Source organism: Oryzias melastigma, linkage group LG15, assembly GCF_002922805.2.
Source record: "Oryzias melastigma strain HK-1 linkage group LG15, ASM292280v2, whole genome shotgun sequence".
In the NCBI taxonomy this organism is placed as follows: domain Eukaryota; kingdom Metazoa; phylum Chordata; class Actinopteri; order Beloniformes; family Adrianichthyidae; genus Oryzias; species Oryzias melastigma.
The window spans coordinates 6,405,572-6,421,640 of record NC_050526.1 but is presented as its reverse complement, the minus strand read 5'-3'; the positions used below and the strand labels follow the sequence as shown (position 1 = coordinate 6,421,640).

General features: G+C 36.6%; 1 protein-coding gene across 1 annotated transcript in view; it reads left to right on the top strand.

Annotated features, from left to right (window-relative positions):
• The first annotated feature begins 12,471 nt into the window (after positions 1-12,471).
• Positions 12,472-16,069, top strand: part of LOC112161994 — a 28,812-nt gene continuing 25,214 nt past the window's right edge. Inside the window, exon 1 of the mRNA XM_024297596.2 lies at positions 12,472-12,692. The gene's annotated coding sequence lies outside the window, so the exon portion shown is untranslated. The remainder of the gene's footprint in view (positions 12,693-16,069) is intronic.

Genomic DNA, 16,069 nt, shown 5'->3' with positions numbered 1-16,069 from the left:
GTTTCTTAGGGTTTTTTTTTCCCCAATTAATATTGCAAATTACTTTTTTGTTGGCATTTTCCAGAATAAAAAATGATTAAAAAAGCAACTAATATAATTTAAAATGACCAGTTTCATGACATTTTTGATTAATGATCAAAGAATTTCCTTAATGGTCATGTTCAAATTTTCCATGCTGCAATTACAGTCAAAGGCCTGTTCTTAAGAAGTGTCTATTCTTCAGATTACCAACAGAATCTACTCATTCTGTTGGCCTCAGAGTCACAGCAGAATTTGTCATTATTGCTTGTCCAAAGCACTATTATTGACACAATTATTTTTCTTTCAAAATTGTGCATTTTGTGACACATCTGCAGGCAAAATAAGAAAAACCAATGTAACAGACGAGTTCAGGCAGTAGGATGGCAGATTTAATCCTCAGCAGCAAAAAAATGTCCAAGATACGAAACATAAATCCAGAAAACAAAGGGACGGATAAAACAAACCAGTGGCTCCATATTCTCCACTTTAACCTACAACGCCTGGAGGTTTGAGTTCTTAAATGGACATGCTGTTGTCCTCTGGGTAAAATGCTTCAAGGTGTAACACGATGACAGCTTGTTGTTTCTGGCGTATCACTGCTCTTGCCCCTCAAGTTCTGACAGCTCTGACACGGTGCCTGCAGGAGGCGCACCCTGTCTTTCTTGTCATCATCAGGCTGACAGACACAGTAACATTAATCAACACTAAAGGTCAGTGGAAGTGATGCATCACCAAAGGCTAAACAAAATATCTTAGAACCACTGTTTTTCAAATATGCACTTTGTGGATAATAAATACAAAACTGTTGAAGTTTCTATTGTGTTAGTTCTAAATAAATGATTCATGCAAGAATTCTTGCAGGTTAAATCCAGAAGATATGAATTTATTCATCCGTTCTGCATTGACAGCATTAATTTTTGGACTCAAGTGGTGGAAGCCCCATGTCTGAGAATAGATAGCTGTCTGAGATTCCTCAGCTGTCTCCCTGTTCCCAGACAAATGAGATATACGCCGGTTTTGACAGACTGTCTGTCATTTTGTATGTGATAGCTTTCTACGGATGACTTTGTTAATCTGCTCCCTCTTTGGGGAATTTTTTTTTCAATCTCCGATCACAACAGGAGACTGTAAATTTGCAGAAAATAAAGAAAAATGCAAGTTTTTTTGCTTTAGTAAAAAAAACAATGTATTGATACAGCAAAAGTAATTTATTATTTGTGTTAGGGAATGTTTTATTATGCGTCGTTGTGAGTGTAGTGCTCTAAATGTAAATGTAACTGCATGAGTGAGAAGCTCTCTGCATATGGAGTGTTGTTATCACATCACATGAGTAATGTTTAATGGCAGCAAATGGTGCAGTAAAATGTGTAAGAATGATGGTCCCCCGGAGCTATCAATATCTCAGAGACCTTCACAGTCGGTGAATCTATCTAAAGGGTCCCCGCTGCTCTGACGCAGACATGTAAATCGTGGTGCGCTTTCATGCTCTGCATTCTCCGCTGTGAGGCGGCTTTGTTGTTTTCAGCTCCTCCTAATTGATTTCGGTGGGTTCGAATCCAGCCTCCTCTCCTCACCAATTATCTGCCAGCGTGTTGGCTGCTGCTCTCTGACACGTGGGCTGCAGATGGCTGTCCTGCGTTACAGTGCCAGGACAGGGGCAAGTGTTCCCCGTGAATTATTGTCACAATTCGCCACATGACATGCCCGCTGTAACAAATCTCATTCAGTTGGAACACAAGCTCCGGAAAAGAAAGGCATGTGTGCTCTGCATCCACAAGAGGGATTTTCCACTTGTATGGACAGTAAACATGGAGAAAAGCCTCAATGTTAGAGAAAAAAAACTGAACTTTCTCTGCCAAGTATTTCAGAAAAAAATATTTCAATATAAAGTCATGAACAGAGTGTCATTCTATGCCTCTCTTCCTCCTAATCACATTTTTCAAGCTATAGCTGTGATTTAATTGTGAGCTATATGGACAGATGGTCCCTTTGCTGCATGTTTGACATGTCAAACTGCACATTCAGCTAGATTTTTCTTTGTACAACCTATCCAATTGTGCTCAGCAATATGATTTATGTAATTGCACTGCTACCTTAAGCAGCAATATGATAAAGTATATTTTTTCATTTCTTAAAGTAATGCTGCAAAGAGATGCTTTCTTGTCATTCTACAAATAATCACTTCTTTAATTTTAGCTTTCACTTTGGTTTGAAACTCATCATCTAAAATAACAAATATATATATATATATAAAACAAATTCAAAAACTGAAAGAGTTCCTGTTAAAAAAAAACATTTTTGGTCCCCAAAGCAACAAAAATCTGAGCAACAGATTGAATCAAACAAATGTATTTTGGAGCTCCTAGAAAGTTACTTCAGTTCAGCTCTAAATAATGACTTGTCAGACATAATCGGATACACAATGTAATATCATTATTGAAATAAACTGGCCATGCTGTAGCCATAATGATTACCAGAATAATTTAGTGTCTAATACAATTATTTTACTGGCTTCGTGGTTAATTTGGAGGTTCATCCGTCATATGTTCGAGTGAATTACTTTTTCAGTGCCAGCGCGATCAGAGGAGATGTGAAACAATGTGCCTCACAGTGAGAAGGCATTGGATGGACAAATGACTCAGGTCTTTTCTGAAGAGTTTATTTCTGATATTCTTCAGTTTGAAAACATGCATGATAGTTCTAAATTCAGTTGAGCTCATAAGTTGGTCAACTTTGGGCGAAACCATTTACTGTCCAAAAGTTCAGTTTGCCATTTTTAAATCATAATGGAAACAGAAACATCCCAAATGACCCTGTTCACCCCAGTTCTTAAAACCTTGTATGTATTGCCTTCTTTAGGATCAATAACAGTTCAAAGTCTCTAGTGGTCATCGTGCATGAGATTTTTTTATTTTAATGGTAAAGAAGGCAATTCATCTTGGCAGAAAACCTCAAGATCCTTTAAATTCTTGGGCTGTCTTGCCTGTTTGAGATCTCCCCTGAGTGGCTCAATAATATTGAGGTCAGAAGACTGAGAAGACCACTCCAGAACCTTCACCTTATTCTGGTGGAACCTGTAAGTAAGTGTCCCAAACGCAGCCTCCAAATCGAAGAGTACAAGTTTTCCTCCAGCATCTTTTAATAACGTGCTGCATTCATCAATTTTGACTATATCTCCTGTGCCTTTGTACCTCACACGTCCCCAAACCATCAGCCTCTGTGTTTCACAGTATATAGCGTTATTTATAGACCTTGTTGACTCTTCTCTAAATGTAGCATTTCTGGTTGTGGCTTTTCACTCTTGGTCTCATCATTGTCTCTGTGGTGTTTGACGTATTGTAAGCAAAGGGTTTTTTTCTGGCCACTTGACCATGTAGCCAATTTTTATTCAGGTGCCTCAATATTGTACATCCTGAAACATTTACACCACAGTTTCCAGAAAGTCCTTGATCACAGCTGAAGTTGTTTGTGGTTTTTTCTTTGTATCCTTAGAAATCTTTCTGGTAGTGGTGGCAGAAATTCTTGTGAACGTGGCTTGGTTTCAACAGAACCCCTCACTTTCAACTTCTTGATCAAAGTTGTAGCACTGCTGACTGGCATTCTCAGTTCCTTTCTGTTTTGTACAGGTCAGTTGCCTTTTCCCATAGATCTTTTGAAAGCTTCAACTTTTACCATGACTCAGGATCCAGAAATATCAGTACAGTACTGGATGAAGGGTGCAAGGACCTGTTGGGAGGGTGGTCAACCTCTAATTGGAAGATTGCCGTTCAATCCCCACCTTGCCCGCCCATGTGCCAGTGTCCTTGGGCAAGACATTGAACCCATTGAATACAAGTATACACCCTATACTCTGATTACAGGCAACAAGTTACAGGTGAAGGTGGCCATTACAACTCTTTTGTATCAGCTTGTTTGCATATTTTCAGAACAAAGTTCTCAAACTTTTGAACAGGGTCATATGGGAAGTTTCTGTTGTCATGATTTTTTGGCAATAAATGGCATTATCCAATCTCTAAATGAGTGGAAAAAAAGTTTTTGTGTTATCATTCATATTCTCTGGGATATGACTTATTATAGTTACTTCCAGGGTATGTAAACGTATGAGCACAACTGTATATGTGTGATGGAATCAAATGATTATTTGTTCAGGATGGACCCAATCTGTTGCCCAGTCCTTGTGAAGCCTCTATTGAAACAGCAAGGAAATGCAACTTCTGTTTGTTCAGCTGCTGGGAAAGAACAAACGGAAGTTAAACATTTGTTTTACATGTGATAGCTACCCCAGTCACCCCTAAAAAAATGCAGAAAGGAAATTAGATGGTTTTCTGTGGTGAGCATGGTGAACTAATGTTAACCTTGGGATCACATCTATAGTCAGCAAAAGTTGTTTTACACTGACTACATTTATTTGTATTCTGTTTGGAGCTACTAAATCATTTTGCTAAAATTGAAGCAAACCAAAAAAAGAACTACAGTTGCAGTTCCTCAAACGACCACTGGAGGCTGGTTTCAGAATGAAACAAATGTTGTTTCCGTCTATGAAAAGTTTGATTTTTGATTTAATTGAACAAATCAGTTTAATGTACAGCCAGGTTGTGAAAATCCTTTTTTCAGTCCCACTTCAATCATATTTTGATCTATTGTAAAAGCAATTTAAATCGTATTTTAGATATGATTAGGCCAAAATCAAATAAACATGTTGTCTTCTAGGAGTGTATCAGAAAGTCCTCTCTGAATTGTGGCGAATGTGAGGCTCCAGCCGTTAACCTCTGCATGTTCATTGATGAGGAGTAGAATGACCAAAAAACTCAACTGGAATTTAGTCCTTTCAGTGAAAGTTGGATCAGACTTATACAGACTACTGCCATGAAAAGACAATACAACACAAAATGGATTCCAGAAATATAGATCCCGAGGCAGGCCATGTGTGGCTTCAGGCCAATGTTTGTCAGGACAGGAGAAACAACCCAGAGGCATCAATATGGTCCTCTTTAAAACATTCTAAATCCTGAGTGGTCAGTGTGCATTTCTGCTTCTACCAACAAGGTAATTCATGGCTTTGATTTTCAGTGGAAAAGTACTAATTAGGTCCTTGTAAATCCTTGTAAATCCTTGTAAACCGGTCTGGGGCTGCATCTGGTTTGGGGTAACAATGCAATAATTACAGCGTTAGTAACAAAGTATACAAATGTAACATAGTATGAAAGTGTTAAAGTGTTATTTACACTCTCTTCCGCTAGCTTACAGCCCCATGCTAACATTAGCAGAGAAACAAAAAAAATATATCACAATTTGAATAAATACTAAGAGTTGCAGTTTTAACCTTACTTTATGTATATATATATATATATATATATATATCCTCCATCATGAGAAGAATGCTACAAAAGCATGTTCAAAACACCTACAACAAAATTTTCAATAAAGTCTCAGGCCAAATCTGAATTATTCCCCTACCCCTCCAATTGTAGGAGCATTTGAAGTGATAGGGATCTCCAAAACCGCTTTTTGAAGGTCTAAGGGTAGCAAAGCCCTTCGCTGCAAAGCTAATCCGCGTTGCGCTGTGCTGCAAAGGAGAAGCGCATTTCTTCACGTGGAAGTGCTCTGAATCACAGAAGTTTACACTTAAATGTAAGCAATGACATTTTGTTTCAGCATAACCTTCTTAATGTTATACAACCAATGTTATTATATATTATTAGCGTGAGCAGCCCTGCGCTAACGAGCTGACCGGCGACTATTGATGAGGTCATTAAGTGGGAGTGACATCTGGCTTTGAAGAATAATTTGGATTTGGCCTATCTTTGTGCTTAATGAAGAGTGTCTTTTGATTGGCGGATAGGTGGTCCAATGGATAGACCATCCATCCTTAATATATCCATGATCCTACCCAGTTGCACAAGTTTGGAAAGGCAAAGTTGTGCAAAGTAAACTTCAGTCAAAATGGCCGCTACAACTTAAAGTTAGTTTTCTCTTTTCATACAAGAATAATGTCTGTTGATTACACTTAGTGGAACAGGTAATATATATATATATATATATATATATATATAATTTTTAACCTTTCTAACAAGTTTTAATAAAATAAAATGTTTTTTGTTTACATAGCTATAATTTTACTGAGGGTTGTCAAAGAGGTATAGAGGTATTATATCATGTTTTTAATTCAAGTTTTACCAGTTTAATGTGCAAAAGAGCATTTAAGGGTTAGGATTTGTCCATCTGCTTTAGATGGATTACCAGTCAAGCAATACTGTCTGTCCAAGGCTATCTCAGAGACATGCAAGCCTGCATGCTTTACACCTACAGACACTTTATATTCAGCACTTACCCTAATCTTTATATTTTTGAACTGTGGAGGAAGCTTAAGTACTTGTAAAAAGAGAAAAAAAACCCACACAGCTTCTGAGAAAATGCAAAGCTCACACTGCTTTCTAGTCTGGGAGACTGCGTGATGACAGTTGAACAAAAATGAGAGTTGAAAATTGGAAAAAAAAATATAGATCTTAAAAGTTGAAACATTCATTGCTTTTGTTAGTTTAAAAAATGTTCAGAGATTTCACTTATAGTCATAGATAATATTTTAGTAAAGTTCCCTTCAAGTTAAGAAAAATAAAATGATAAAAAAAGAATAATTAGAACCATTGCTGATGTCTACAGGCTTCAAGGAAACCCCTGAACTGAATGTCTTAATAACGTTACAGATCCTAAATTCTTTTATTAAAATAACCCCTCTGGGCCTTTGAAATGCCTTTGATGTCAAATGACACTTTTACTTCATTTAGTATTCTATCTTTTTATCTTCAGTTAATTTCCCTCCTCTCTGATCTTCTGCCTGATTTGAAATTATGTATATACATACATTTCAAAGAAAACTGCACTTAGAGTATGAACAAGTGTGCAGAAATGCAAATCTTAATGGATATGTTCTTAATGTCGATAAAATACACAGAGTGGATCTGACCTGAAAGGTTCATTTAGACTATCAATCTATAAATGCTCAAAAGGTATTTTAACCGGTTGAATTTACATACATATTGGCAACATGCGGCAGGACTTCTTTTATAGCTGCTACCTAGTTTTGTAAGCCCCATATTTATGCAGTTCATTATAATGCATTTAAATTCCAATTTTATGTTAAAATGAAATATGGAACAAAATTGTTGCTAAAAACAGAAAAAATGTCAAAACAATGAACAAAAATGTCCCATTTTTACCTAAGTTCAATAATGTAATCACAAGAAATGTGGTAAAAATCCAATTACTTAATTTATCTTTAACTTGATATAAAAATGAGTCAAAGGACTGTAAATAATCTTGTTCCTACTCTTACAGCTGAAGTTCCAACTCATTCCAATTCATTTCTGTTTTGAGAACAATGCTACATGCTAGGAAACGTGTTCAAGCGACCACTACCACGTCATTGGCCAAATCTAAATTCTTCTCCTACCCGAAAGGCTTCTCCCTACCCCTACATTTAGCCCTCCAAATGGAGAGTTAAGGAAAAATAGTGTCTTCAAATTCTGACTTCACTCCCACTCGATGACGTCATCAATAGTGGCCGGTCAGCTGCTAGCACTCGGAAATATATAACAACACTAGTTTTATAACTTCAAAAATGTCATTGTAAAACAATCACACACACGTGAAGACATAAGTTTCTCCTCCGCGGCGCAAAATACTCTTGCAGCGGAGGGCCCAACTGGCATCCGCTGCAAGGGTTAGCCCTATAAAAATCTATCTTAGGCATCCCTAAACCTTCAAATTCCCCTACAAGTGGAGGGCTAGGGTAAAGCTGCAGGGGTAGAGGAAGAATTTGGATTTGGCCTATGTAAATGCTTGTATATAAGCAATTCGGCCTTCCGCATTCAAAAATCTTGTTCACACATCGCTAGTCATATTTTTAGGTCAATTTCTGATCTCTTTGCACAAAAGCGCGTCTATTGAACAATTTGTGTCTGGCCAGAATTATATGACACCAAGTCTTTCATATTTTGGAAATGAAATACAAGTCTGAGGAAAAACTCAAGATAATTGCACCGCTTCAACATTCCGAGCTTCTTTGTAATGTGAGTACATGTCTTAGTCTCAGGTAGCGACAGTCCAGTGTGCTAAAATATACTAAAAGTGTCCTCAAGAACCTGCGCTCAGTAAATACTTGAATGCGCATCAGATGTGCACATAGTTTACAAGACAACACTGAACCATTTAGGTTAGGGGGTGGAAAGATCTAAAAACCATTGATTAGAAATATCAACTTTGTAGATTGCTAATAATCCCTATCCTCCACGTATGTATTTTTGAGGCTGCATATATTTTGTTCATAAAGACGATTAAAAAGAAGAACAGCATTTGTAACTGTAGCTATGCAGATGACACACAGGTGTATCTTACTTTTACAGTAGGAGACCGAGGACCTGTACAGGCTCTAGGGAAATGCATTGTGGACATTTAAGACTGGATGTACCAGAAGTTACTTCAGCTAAACAAAAAGAAAACTTAGATTATTTTCTTTGGGGCTTAAAAGAAATGGTTTGGTCACTATGGAGCTCAAATCTATTCATCTAAAAATCACCTACCAGGCCAACAGACCAAAATTTTGATAAGCGCATTAAGGTGGTCACAAATAGGCTCCTGTCACCTTAAGAATATTTCAAAGATTAACGCTCTGATGTCTAAGAAGGTCCTTGAAAAACGTGTCATCTTCAGCTAACTTAACCTTTGTAACAGTGTTTTAAAGTCAAATTTAAAGTCCCATTAGTTGTCACACACCACAGTGTGTGAAATTTGTTCTCTGCATTTGACCCATCCCCTGGGGGAGCAGTAAGCAGAGACACAGCCGCACTTGGGAACAATTTGATGGTTTAACCTCCCAATCCAACCCTTTTTACTGAGTGTCAAGCAGGGAAGGTATTGGATCCCATAGAGTCTTTGGTATGACTCGATCTGGATTTGAACTCACATACGTCCAGTCTCAGGGCGGATACTCAAGGCTACTGATCTATTTACCTGGTCCTGGATTTATGGAACTACCAAAAAAAGGATACTTCCTACAGGGGCCAAAAAAAAGTAGACCACATCAGTCCAGTTCTGAGGTCCGTGTTGCCTTTATGCCAGAAGATGGACTGTAAAGTTCTCTTATTTATAAAGCTTTGAATGGCTTAGCAACAAAATACACAACTGCCCTCTTGACCCAGTATGTCCCAACAGATCTCTCTGGTCATCTGAATCCGGTCTTTTATCAGTTCCTAAACCCAATTCAATGTCTTCTATTTACTCCTATTTTTCCATAACTCTCCATTTGGAGGGCTAAATATAGGGGTAGGGAGAAGGGAAGATTTCCAAATAGACCCGAGTCGAAACCAAACACGGAGAAGGTACATTCGGCTCCGCATATCTGTCAAAGACTTCCATCAAGCCTTAGATCAGCTGAAAAACTCAGTGCAAAAGTTTACATCCAGACTTTTACTTTAAATTCAGTTCTTTTTAACGTTCTCTACATCTTTTATTCTAATAAACACACCTTTAACATTTTTATTGTTTCTTTTAATGGTTTATACGAAGCACTTCTAATTGTCTTTGTAGACATAATGTGCTTTACAAATAAACTTCTCTTACCTTATATCTTGCAGAAAAAAGTTTGTAAAATTCTTGAGTTTTGCATGTGTTGTTGCTTCAGACTAATCTCAAACCCACATGGATTCAAACAATCAGCTCTAACAGCAAAAGGGTTTTTTACAAAATAGAAAAGAATAAAAATGGATGAGATTAAATAGAACAATGAAAAGAATATTACAAAGAGGTGGCAATGCAGTTGGTCAATATTCTCACTTGAATCGATAAGCTTTCAGAACTATAATAAAATAAAAGATTATGGCTTTAGGAAGGAACAAAGCAAGAGTCAAAATGGACATAAATAGCTGCTAGATTTATGGTAATAGCTAAGCCAAATAAATTAAGTATTAGTTTTCACGTTGATGCCAATTTATTTGCAGCAGCATTTATGAGAATTTCCCCAGTTATGGTTGTCAGGTCTGGAAAACACTGAGCCAGCTCTTTTTTCTTTTTTTTTTTCTAAATGCTCAGGCACCAGTACTTCTTTTGTTTTGTGAAAGATGCTGTGCAGAGCAACAGCACGACACCCCGCTTTCTCACAACAAGTCCTGCACTGAAACTGGATGCAGCAGAGAAAAGAGTAAACTATTCATGATGTCTTGATAGCACAGATCCATGTAACAATCTTTCAGACCTCACACTGTTACCTTAAACGCATTGACAGAAATTCTGTCTTCTGCTATTCTGCAGTCAGCAACAGCACAGCACTTTCCCACCCACCTATGCCTCATTTTCCCCTCCTTAATGTAGATCTATACATTAGCTTGAACAGTTTTCTTTCAAATCAATATTTCAAATAAACAGAAAGTAAACATTTTGGCCATTCTAATAATGCAAAGACAGTTCCTAATGATCTTTCTGTATGAGGCATATTGATCAGTGCTGTCGTGCTAAGCTAATTATTGAAGTGCTTTAAAAAGTATAAGAATCCTCGTTATGCCCGCAATCATGTCATTGGGAAACACAAGCGAAAGCATGCAAAGTTGCACTAGAGAAAAGCAATCTCAAGTGGGTGCTGACAATGCACAAACACACAGTAATCCAGAGGGGATGGTGACAAATGGTCATTGAGGGTACAAACAGGGCTCCAGATAGGACAGACACAAATGCTGTAATCAATACTTTGCTGCAGGGACACATAGAACCAAACAGAATGTTGCTCCTTCAAAAGCAGCTCTTTCTTCCTGTAGTTTCATCAGTAATTCAGCATCTAGCAAAAATAATGAACCTGTTTATGTTCAGAAAAGCAACTTCAGTGCAGCGTGGAAAGAGAAAAAACAGTCAACTTTGTTTAAAAGATGAGTAGATTAAAGACTTTTCTTGAGAAAACAAGCAATGAGTTTAGCAGTACAGGCAGTGGTAGTGAACCTCCAATCTGAGAAAAAAATGCCTTTTTATTAATTTTTTGAAGATCTTCAGTGTGATTCAGCACATTTATGATTCACGACTCGATTGGAGGATTTTGACATCCTTTAAGTCTCTTATGGAGCCTGTCGTGACAAATCTCCAGAGGTTTTTAATCACCTATTTGTAGAAGCACCAATTTAAGCATTTTGTGACCATCAACAGTTCATAACCTGATAACATTTAAGGCCTTAATCATGTGAACCTGTAAAGGTGGTGCAGGTTTTCAAGGTTGTAGACAGGAGTAGCTGTGTTTTAACCTTCCTCTTGTGTTAGCGTTCCGTTACGATGATAACGACACCAAAAGCAATAACTTGTCTTCCATTTTTTTGTCATCTCTTGGTTATCTAGTTAGGCTTCCTTATCCATGGAAATGTTGGTTTTATTATTTTTTCTGTGGCTCTCTGGGCCTTTAAAAAATAAGTATGCGTCTAGATTTCAACAAAAACAGAAAAAATAACATCAAGAGAATCATAAAAATAAATAAAGTTTCTGAGGGGGTTTAAAACACATCTTTGAAATACTTTGCTCAATTTATTTTTCAAATTTAAAATTGACACAACTTCTATTATCTCATGGGTCTGTTTTGACCCATACCTATTTTAATTCAAGAACCTGCAAATATACATATATGTTTCAGAAATAAAACTTATATCCAAACACAAACAACCAACAAAACAATAATATAATTTTTTTTTAAATCACTTGCGTCTTCCAAAAGTATTAAAATCAGAGAAAAGTTTTTATGTCTGGACATGCCCGAGTTTGTTTACTTCGCTTTTTGCAACTACAGTATTCCCCCTTAATCCCGAGGTTTAGAGACCAGAGACATCCGCAAATACGGAGAACCAAGTCACTGATCTTTAAAGATTTCTGATCTTTTACTTCTGTACAGTTCAGCCTTAGATCGAGCCTTAGATTTGTTGTTGGCTAAAATCAACTAATGATTTTGATTCTGGCTCTATTTATTGCATTATAAAGTTATTTTTTATCACTTAAAAAAAATATCTCAACACCAGAAAGAACATAATGTCAAGCAGAGCATTATAGACAAAAAAAAATTAAAAAATATCGTTGAAATCTAGGATCCTGACAAAGTCAAAAAGCCTTAATGGAATTAATTATTTTAAGTGATTCTTTCATGCAATGTAAAACTGAAACGGGTCAGTGCCGACCCTAACACAAGTCTAAGGTTTAAAAGGGGAGCAGGTGGGTCTGCAGCTCTTTAAGGACTCCTGCGGCCACCTTAAGGGAACGTACCATTGTCTTGCATGTAGTAAGTGTATCGTGAATTACAACATGTCTGCATCTCATCTACTTCACCCTTAAACCTTACGACTCAACACCTGCAGCATGTCCGCAAGAACAACAGTGCAAGAACATTTTTGGCTCACAGGGTTGTCTACGATGTTAAAAGTTCTTTGGGTCACTTGCATGCCCATTGTTGTGGTTTCTTTAATATACTCATTCTCATGTTCAGTCAGTTTCTCAGAGATTGTCTCCACCCGGGTCAAAGATACAGTCTCCACCCAAGCCAGACGTGCCTATGTCAAAAACAAACACCTGTCTCACCTCATTCACACTCTCACACCTGTATCTCTGTTTGGTCTGATTCCAAACCAGATCAAGAAACCAAACCAAAGACACAACTGGTATGGACTGATAATGAATTTATGTTTAAGAATACTGAACTCCTGAATTTGAATGCTTTGCTTGTTGGTTCTTAGTTAAATTTATCAGAATTTGATGTGTTTGATGTGTTTAAAAAAAAAGCAAAAAAGGACAGAGTCGTCTCTTTCTGCTGAGCAGACTGAGATCTGTTTGAGTGCAACTTCTAAAGACCATTTACAACATAGTCATGACCTCGGTCCTCTTATATGGTCTACTGGTGCAGTAGCACCTCGGCAGCAGACGAGAGGAAGCTGGTCAGGAAAGCCGGCTCCGTCTTGGGGATCCCTCCTGACTGCAGGGAGTGGGAGAAAAGAGGATGACAGCCAAGCTATCATCCATGATGGAGGACGACGCCCACCCACTGTGTGACGCGGTGTCATCACTAAGCAGCCTCTTCAGTGACAGACTGTTACATCCTAAGTGTCTGAAGGAGCTGTAAGCTGCTGGAAGACTGTTCAACACCAGCTGCTCCATTCACTTAAAAGTGTCCGTCACCTGAGCAATGTTTCTGACCCATGATGCAATGACCCAGTGGCATCTGTAAATATGTGACACATCAAAACTCATCATTTCAGATTTTGCATGCTGCGTTCTTTTGCTCTTTTTGAAAACTGTAATGCTGCAACATTTGTCAACTAAGGGAGGAATACATTCTTAAATATTAAGTTATTTAATATTCTTTGAAATCTATCAATGTAAGTAATAACTTGAGAGGCCATTTCACTAGACGCAAGTGTCCAGAATTAACTGGACGAGGCGGTAGCAAGTTTAAACGTTTTATAAAATGCGCATTAAATAGCCTCCCCCATCAGTACCCGAAACCACACACCTGGTGCAAAGCCTTTTTCAGGGTCCTAGTGCTTAAAATGTTACAACTTTCTGCTACATTGTTTTTAATTTTACTTTAGTGATAGAAGCAAAACGTTCAAACAACATATAAAATTTCGTAGGCGAACACTGAAAGAGCCAACCCCTTTTTTTTTTACTTAAATTTGCATATGATCTCTATGAACAATGTTAAGGTAAGACGATCCAATTGAATGAATGACTGAAGGAATGAGAGTATAGGGATATACTTTCCATCAAAAATGTTGACAGGTAGCCCGCCCCCTATTTCGACCAATCAAAATCCAACAGGAAGCCGGTCCAGGAAGTTAGTTGAAATAGGGGGTGGGGATCCTGTCAAAATGTCTGATGGAAAGTACATCCCTATACTCTCTAATGAATAAATGAATGAATAAATTCACTTAAATGTGATTGCAACATGTATAAGTACAGGTAGAATGACATTGTTTTTGTTTTTTTTTATTCGTAAAAGTATAGGAGTATATAAATTGAAATGAATTACTTTATAATAATATAAACAACACAGTAATACATATTTTTTCAGCCTTGTAAATGTTGGGTTTCCAAAGCATGATTCAAAAGAGATTTAACTGTTTTTTTCATACATTATATGAATGAAATTTGAGCACATGAACATTTTACTCATCATTAAATTATAAAAATAAATAAAAAATTGATTCTAGTATTTACTCCATGCGTAAATTAGGAATGTTTGTAAGTTTAGGTTAGCTACAATTTCTACACTTTAATAGGAAACGGATTATTTACAGAACCAGAAACATACTTACATTTGTAAAGGCAAGCAAAATATGTATGGTCTTTTATTCTGAAAAAATTGTGCTGCTGATAAGTAAGAGGGAAATTGAGAAATTACACCATGTTAGTCTAAACATTTTGCAAAACCCCTCTTGCTTTGTTTCATTTACTTTATCTGGTTTGGAAAAAAATAATTCAGACACACTAAGAGATTTTACAAATTCTTCTGTTATATATTACAGGGGCACGTATTTTTAGATTAAAATGTCTTGTGAGTTGAAAACTTAAAGGTCATTGTTGAAGACATTGAGTACAGATTAATTGTGAATATTCCTAGTTTGTAACCTTTTGAGTTACTTTTATTTATTAATTTCGCTAAAGACAGAAAAAGTTAAACTTCTTGCTGCAAGAGTGAAATACAGTTAAGCAAAAGAGAGCCAAAAATCAGTTTCCCTACTTCACGGTCAACAAATGAACATCCCATCTCCAAGCAAATCATTAACAAACATTATCTCTGCATGGATTGTGTTCAAAAGCAAGATTTTAATGAGATTTGTGTTTTTATTTAAAGATTAAAAGTAGTACTGCAGTTAAAGAAACCTACATCTCTGAGAGCTTTGTGCCAGAGAAAATGAGAAGAAGTGAAACGCAGCGTCTTTTATCTCAGCAGTAAGGATACTGATTGAAATTTAAAGTAGGCCCAATGTTGCAGAAATGTAAATGATTCTGAAAGTTGTTGTAGTGACAGTTAAAAGGGACGACGCACATTCGGAATAAAAGTAATATAGCAGTAAAGATAATTTGCATTCTTCTAGTGACAGGTAAAAAAGAATCAAATTAAAAAGACATAGAACAAGATCTCAATAAAAACTCAACAAAATCAGACTTTGTTGCCTTTTGTTGCTGATTTTGCAAGTTTTATGCTCTAAATGCCTTTACACAGAGACTTTTCTAAATGTTATTCATCTCAACAGTTAATTAACTTAAGTTCATAGAACTTTGATTAACCTTAAAACTTAAAGTAATTTCCATAAGCCTGAAAATGCTATCTAATACATGGATACATAATGAAAAAACACCTAAAACGCTAAATAAATTGAGTGTTTATCTGCAAATACAATACAATAGAGACAGGAAAAAATAAATAAAATAAAATAAATGACAACTTTGAAAGAGACAGCTAAAATATTAAGATAAATAGAATCAGATTAGTTTTCTATGGGGGTCCTTCTGCCTTTGTAGTGTTTTTGTAAATATGCCAAACAGAGAAAATTTATATAATTTCATCAATTATTAGTTTAATATTAAAAAAATAAAAATAAATTCCAGAAGAGCATTAACTTGTTTTTTTTCTTATTATTTCCTCCTTGTAGAATATAAATGCCAACGCTGTCATTTATTGAGGTTATCCAAGACAGACTATAGTGACCTCAGTAGTTCATGTGGAAGCTGGTATAGATAATGAAAGGATAGATCAGAAAGTGCACCTATTTATATTATGAGTCGATATATATGTTCATAATAAATCTTCCATCATTACGTGAAGAAAAACAAATGTAAACAACGATTTCCAAACGACTCTACAAGCAGTTGCTAATGTTGTTGTTGTGCATTCAAACTCTAAATGTTGTTTTGTAGAATTCGAGCTGGAATTGTTGGAGCGATTTTAAAAAGAGTCAACGCATTGATTGGCCCTTCCAATTACAGAGGAGGTTCCAACAACCCAGCAGATAAATGTTAGTGCTGACAATGACAT